The sequence below is a fragment of the Oncorhynchus masou genome, chromosome 7 (genome assembly GCF_036934945.1).
Source record: "Oncorhynchus masou masou isolate Uvic2021 chromosome 7, UVic_Omas_1.1, whole genome shotgun sequence".
Lineage (NCBI taxonomy): Eukaryota > Metazoa > Chordata > Actinopteri > Salmoniformes > Salmonidae > Oncorhynchus > Oncorhynchus masou.
This window is the reverse complement of record NC_088218.1, coordinates 4,880,538-4,888,092: the sequence shown is the minus strand read 5'-3', so window position 1 is coordinate 4,888,092 and position 7,555 is coordinate 4,880,538. Positions and strand designations below refer to the sequence as shown.

The following is a 7,555-nucleotide window of genomic DNA, read 5'->3' as shown; positions in this document are numbered from 1 at the left end:
GGTGCTAAGAGAAAAATGCTCAGTTTAAAAACAAATGTCCTGCAATTCTACTCATTTTGCCCTGGCTTATGGCGTGTTCTTATGCTGTCTGAGTGACTCAAACAGTATAACAAAATCAATGGGGGCCCCATGACATGATATTTGGGGAATTTTTGATTCTCCCTGACTCTAGTTTTTATTTTGGTGATTATATTTTTTGTTCTCAAAGATAATCTTTAGGGGCCTCCCGGGTGGCGCAGTGGCTAAGGGTGCTGTACTGCAGCACCAGCCGTGCCATCAGAGACTCTGGGTTCGCGCCCAGGCTCTGTCGTAGCCGGCCGCGACCGGGAGGTCCGTGGGGCGATTGGCCTAGCGTCATCTGAGTTAGGGAGGGTTTGGCCGGTAGGGATGTCCTTGTCTCATCGCGCACCAGAGACTCCTGCGGCGGGCCGGGCGCAGTGCGCGCTAACAAAGGTTGCCAGGTGCACGGTGTTTCCTCCGACACATTGGTGCGGCTGGCTTCCAGGTTGGATGCGCGCTGTGTTAAGAAGCAGTGCGGCTTGGTTGGGTTTCAACCTGCGTCTCTCCCGAGCCCGTACGGGAGTTGTAGCGATGAGACAAGATAGTAGCTACTAACAATTGGAAACCATGAAATTTGGGAGAAAAAGGGGTAAAAAATAAAACAAATATTTAAATAAAACAAATATTTAAAAAATCTATCAGCTTTTCTACACATATATTTCTATGTTTTCTGGCAGCACGGGCCGCCACTGCTAAATGCATATAGGGGAAACACTGTAATGTCATGTGATGTCCTGATCTATACCATAGGAATATGATTACACTGTAGGATGTGTAGGAAGTCATACCGTAGGAATACTAGATGTATCCAGGGGTCACATTTAAAATCACCCCAGTCGGTTACATCCTGTTCCACAGCCAACTGTCTAAAGATGTAAAAATGGAAACATGTTTTGTATATGTTGTTGTCAACAACACCTTATGTTTACTCTGGCTTGTGTACATATATTTTGTAGAAAAATGTATTTGAATACACTGAAATAAAAAAATCTGTTTGTTAACCATTTGTGGTGCCTTTTTTATTTTTTTACCTGACCCAGAAGCCTGATATTGTTGGAAAAACATCTGACTGGCTCCTTTGTTTTGCTCCAGGGATTATAAAAGTGAGATTGACCAAATCCCTCCGTCCATCTCTCTACCATCTGCTAACATCTTGTCCCTGCTACCTCATAGTGCTAGTGATACATCTGGCCTATTTTCATCCACTATGCCCGTATACTGACTGATGCCGCTGGTCCAAACAACGTTATGCCGCGCCATGCGCACGGTTGACCAGACAACGTTATGCCGCCAGCTAGCGCACGGTTGACCAGACAACGTTATGCCGCGCCAGCTAGCGCACGGTTGACCAGACAACGTTATGCCGCGCCAGCTAGCGCACGGTTGACCAGACAACGTTATGCCGCGCCAGCTAGCGCACGGTTGACCAGACAAAGCTTTTTAGAAAGTTCTTCAACGCGATTCAAGGGTTGGAAAAGTGTTGAGTTAATATCTCGATATGCTGACACCGTCCCGACCTGTCACCAAGGAGAGATGCTACAAAAACAGGACCGTATTCACTGTTGCTGCCACATGAGCGGAAACAGTGCAGCGGATATGGGGTCTTCTAAATAATTAAGAGAAGAGGAGCGCTTTCTTTACTGCAGACTGGCACGTCAAGTAACGGTTCGGTAGAATCTAACGGAGTTTATCCACCAATGCAATGAAATCTAACAGATGACATATCGCAACCTCGGATCGAGAACCAGATTTTACGGCTGACATTTGACAGACGGGAGACTGGAAGGGGAGCGGAAGGGAGCGACACAGTGCCGCCGCCGCGAAAGAGCACTGAATCACCGCTGGGAGTCCACAGACCGTCGGTGGGGCACGGCCCATGCCGATCTGTCGTCCATGATCAGACGTGGGAAAATAAACATGTAGCTAGCTACTGCTACTTAGTTATCGTACATATAATTCACCCGAAATAAGAACACGGGAAAGCGGGTTTACCGTGTCGATTACGGTACGGTGTTCCACGTTATTTTGACGGTAAGTGAGGTGTGCTTACATAATGTGTACTGGGTTTTCGCTGAGATTTGCTGTTATTGTTTTCATCCCGGGAACTCGCGAGCTGGGCTGACACGGAAAGTGATGCTCCGTGTGTAGGTTGACAGCGAACACGTTTGGGTATCCAGGCTAGAGTGGGCGATAATACACTTCACATATGTGGGATATTTATATTTCTCAAGAAATGAGTTCAACCCCATAATAACAATTGAATCGTTTGACGGGTTTTAAATGATCTCGGCATAGGCCTGTGGTCTAGTAGTGTGAAACAGCTGGTGCCTGTGACGGTTTGTGTCAGGTATTTAGTGACTAGTGTAATGCCATGTTGATATATCACAATGCATCATGTATAACCTACTTTGCAGCGGCCCACCAACTACTTGTGATAGAAACATATTATAGGCTGAGGGAACATGTTAGTCAGAAATAAATCCCGTATTTCTCTATGTAAACGTATGAACAGATAGAAAACGATTGCAATATGGATGTTTCAAGTAATGGTGTGGTCAGGAACGGCCTGGTTTCTTTGTCTAACTCAATAACAGCAGGGCCTGGGATTCATCTCAGTATATTTCCTCATCTCTAATTGGCTCAATAAGTCCTTAACTCACAGACACCATAGTAATAAGTAATAGAGTTAAACATGAACTACTTCTGTGCAACATCTCTCTCTGTGTGTGTGTGTACACCAGTTTACTGAGATCATAGAGGATCACAGAGGACAGTGGGGCTCGCCAGGGGAGTCACGGACCTATACGTTTTTGAGTGGGCACTCGTGGCCAAACTATGCGAATGTATTTTCAGTTCTAAACTAATGGTAGGCTCTGTATTGCATAGGCCTGTTCATGTCCTTCATAGGGTTAGAACCGGACGTTACACTGGACATCATGTACATGAGACCTTAAAGGGGCTGACTGGGAGTCCAGAAATAACTGGTGGTATGTGAGGGAGAACAATATGTAGCCTAGGCAACACACACACACATAAACAATGCAGCTGGCTTCCTGTCCACAGCTCAGAGCCCTGCCCATAACATTCCATCCTGTGCCACTGGCCGGGAACTTCCAAACTCTATGGCCAAACGGCACCCTATTTCAAATGTAGTGCACTACTTTTGACCAGCGCCCATAAGGCTCTGGTCAAAAGTAGTGCACTATGTAGGTAATAGTGTGCCATTTAGGTTGCATCCTATCTGTGTTGTTGTTGACCAACTGAATATAATACCAGTCATTCCGTTCCACACTGGCTGTCCACTTTGCCTCTTACATTCATTGTCCCTAAACACGGTGACTCCATGGATCACCCCCCCGTAGCTCTGTTAACACACCTGAACTGTAGCTCTGTTAACACACCTGACCTGTAGCTCTGTTAACACACCTGACCTGTAGCTCTGTTAATACACCTGACCTGTAGCTCTGTTAACACACCTGACCTGTAGCTCTGTTAACACACCTGACCTGTAGCTCTGTTAACACACCTGGCCTGTAGCTCTGTTAACACCTGACCTGAGCTCTGTTAACACACCTGACCTGCTCTGTTAACACACCTGACCTGTAGCTCTGTTAACACACCTGACCTGTAGCTCTGTTAACACACCTGACTCTGTTAACACACCTGACCTGTTAGCTCTGTTAACACACCTGACCTGTAGCTCTGTTAACACACCTTAAGTTCTGTTAATACACCTTAACCACGACCCACCACCCATGTGACTGGGGTCTACTGCCTGGCTGCCTCTGCTTTTCTCTTGGACTTATGACCTAATTTCCTGTAAGCGGAGAGAATAGAGGAGGGTTGTTTTTAGTACTTTAGTCAACAATGTTGTCACATAACGCCAGTGTATTTTGGGAATGGTACCTGTCTGTGGTTGAATCCAAAACCAGAGGGTAGAGAGGAGAGGAGAATCTTATGGTACCTAACCTAACATTACTACACTATAACCTCAACTGTTCTCGACACCTGTCACTTCACACAAACACACCCATATCGCATCGCTCTCTCTACCATCCTATTTCTGCCTCGTGTGGAAACGGTTTTGTAGGCTACGTCTCAGATATCTCCATACCACCTCCGCTGTGCCAGCCCTTTAAGAGCTCTCCTCTCTGTACAGTGCTACCTCGCCCTCTTTCACTCTCTCCCTCTTTCACTTATTCTCTCCACCTCTCTCTCTCTCTCTCTCACTGCCTGCGCCCTCCTCTCTCCTCTTCCTCCCATACTACCTTCATCCCTCCCTCCTTTCACAGTGTAATCTCCTGACAGGGTGATTAGGGAATGTAAACCCTGTATGCCTGAAGCTTGAAGCTGATTGGATGACGGTTGGCTGTCTCTCTCTCTCTCTCTCTGTCTCTCTCTCTCTCCCTCTCTCCTCTAGGCTCTAGACAGGCTCTCGGCCCTGGATCACTCTCTCTCTCTGAGCATGGTCCAATCCTGATCCCTCCTCCTTTTAATTGAGATTCACTAGTCTACCCCTGTATGAGCATCACCACCGTGACCTGAGGTGACAGGACAGAACAGGACAGGACAGGATAAGGCAGGACAGAACAGGACAGGGCAGGACAGAAAAGGACAGTGCAGGACAGGATAAGACAGGACAGAACAGGACAGGATAAGGCAGGACAGAACAGGACAGGGCAGGACAGAAAAGGACAGGGCAGGACAGAACAGGGCAGGACAGGATAAGGCAGGACAGGATAAGACAGGACAGGGCAGGACAGGATAAGGCAGGACAGAATAAGACAGGGCAGGGCAGGACAGGATAAGGCAGGACATGATAAGGCAGGACAGGACAGGGCAGGACAGGATAAGGCAGGACAGGATAAGGCAGGACAGGATAAGGCAGGACAGAACAGGTCAGGGAAACACACAAAGCTCCAACCTGTCTCTGTGCCAATTCACAACCTGATCTCAGTACCCAGAAGGCAGTAGTCTGACAACCTGATCTCAGTACCCAGAAGGCAGTAGTCTGACAACCTGATCTCAGTACCCAGAAGGCAGTAGTCTGACAACCTGATCTCAGTACCCAGAAGGCAGTAGTCTGACAACCTGATCTCAGTACCCAGAAGGCAGTAGTCTGACAACCTGATCTCAGTACCCAGAAGGCAGTAGTCTGACAACCTGATCTCAGTACCCAGAAGGCAGTAGTCTGACAACCTGATCTCAGTACCCAGAAGGCAGTAGTCTGACAACCTGATCTCAGTACCCAGAAGGCAGTAGTCTGACAACCTGATCTCAGTACCCAGAAGGCAGTAGTCTGACAACCTGATCTCAGTACCCAGAAGGCAGTAGTCTGACAACCTGATCTCAGTACCCAGAAGGCAGTAACCTGATCTCAGTACCCAGAAGGCAGTAGTCTGACAACCTGATCTCAGTACCCAGAAGGCAGTAGTCTGACAACCTGATCACAGTACCCAGAAGGCAGTAGTCTGACAACCTGATCTCAGTACCCAGAAGGCAGTAGTAGGTGTGGCTGGTAGTATAGAGTTGTAGTGATTTAGCACCTTTTATTTTACAACACGTAGATGACCAGGTGCTTAATAAGACACAAGCATGGTAACATGCTTACATTGTAACATAGTAATAACCTGGACTACTACTGGTTTGTTAAGTAGCCTTGTCTGAGCCAGAACGTCTCTTCTCTGTTTCTTATAGCAGATACAAACCCACAGTACCAGTGGAACAACAGCATCCCGGACAGGAATAGATTGACTCAGGTATTTTATTTACACAGTCCGTTAGTGAGCCAAGTCATCTCTCATCAGAATGTTCAAACATTTCACATGGAAATGGAGACATCTGTGATGACGTTTTAAGAAAGAGCATGTGACTGTGTGTTGGAAGTCTGAACTGTGTGTGTGTTTTTTTTCAGGTGTGTGTGTGTGTGTTCTTTCTCAGTGTGTGTGTGTGTGTGTGTGTGTGTGTGTGTGTGTGTGTGACAACCTGATCTCAGTGTGTGTTTTCCTCTCTGTGTCTCAGTAATGTAGTGTGTGACAACTGATGTCAGGAGAAGGCACTCATGTGTGGTGTGGTGTGTCAGTACCCAAAGGCAGTAACAGTTATCTCATACCCAGAACAGTAACACTGACAATGTGATCTCAGTACCCAGAAGGCAGTAGTCTGACTAGGCACAACTGATATCAGTACCCAGAAGGCAGTGTCTGACAACAGTTTTCAACAGGATCTCAGGGATGTGGCTGGTAGACGACAGGTTGTATTGATGGTGTGGTATTGTAGCTGACAGGAGATTGAGGTGTGTAACTACAGACACATGGTCTGGGCTGTAACTACAACAGGATATTGGTGGTTAAATAGCCTTGTGACACAACAGGTATTTATGTTTCTTATAACAGGATATTGGATGGTGTGTAGTAACAGTACCAGTGTGAACAACAGCATTGGATGGTGAATAGACTACAACACTCATATTGTGGTGTGTAGACTACAACAGGATATTGGATGGTGTGTCAAACATTTCACATGGAAATGGAGACATTGTACACAGTATTGGATGTGTTATAACCAGGACATTGTGGTGTGTGTGTAGACGACAACACCATACTGACAATGTGTTGGATGGTGTGTAGACTACAACACCATATTGGGGTCAATATTGGATGATATCAGATATTGGATGGTGTGTAGACTACAACAGGATATTGGATGGTGTGTAGGACAAAGTACACACTATTGATATTTTGGATGGTGTGTAGACTACAACAGGATATTGGATGGTGTGTAGACGACAACAGGATATTGGATGGTGTGTAGACTACAACAGGATATTGGATGGTGTGTAGACTACAACACCATTGGATTGGATGGTGTGTAGACTACAACAGGATATTGGATGGTGTGTAGACTACAACAGGATATTGGATGGTGTGTAGACTACAACAGGATATTGGATGGTGTGTGGACTACAACAGGATATTGGATGGTGTGTAGACTACAACAGGATATTGGATGGTGTGTATACTACAACAGGATTGGATGGTGTGTAGACTACAACACCATATTGGATGGTGTGTAGACTACAACAGGATATTGGATGGTGTGTAGACTACAACAGGATATTGGATGGTGTGTAGACTACAACAGGATATTGGATGGTGTGACTAGGATATTGGATGGTGTGTAGACTACAACAGGATAACACCATATTGGATGGTGTGTAGACTACAACACCATATTGGATGGTGTGTAGACGGCAACACCATATTGGATGGTGTGTAGACTACAACACCATAACACCATATTGGATGGTGTGTAGACGACAACACCATATTATTGGATGGTGTGTGTATTGATGGTGTGTAGACGACAACACCATATTGGATGGTGTGTAGACTACAACAGGATATTGGATGGTGTGTAGACTACAACAGGATATTGGATGGTGTGTAGACTACAACAGGATATTTTATGGTGTGTAACACCATATTGATGGTGT

The 7,555-nt window shown here is 46.1% G+C and overlaps 1 protein-coding gene across 1 annotated transcript in view; it reads left to right on the top strand.

The window, feature by feature from the left end:
- Positions 1-1,061, top strand: part of LOC135543137 (general transcription factor 3C polypeptide 3-like) — a 22,006-nt gene extending 20,945 nt beyond the window's left edge. The window contains exon 20 of the mRNA XM_064970214.1: positions 1-1,061. This exon is cut by the window's left edge and continues 733 nt beyond it. The gene's annotated coding sequence lies outside the window, so the exon portion shown is untranslated.
- The last annotated feature ends 6,494 nt before the right edge of the window (positions 1,062-7,555 follow it).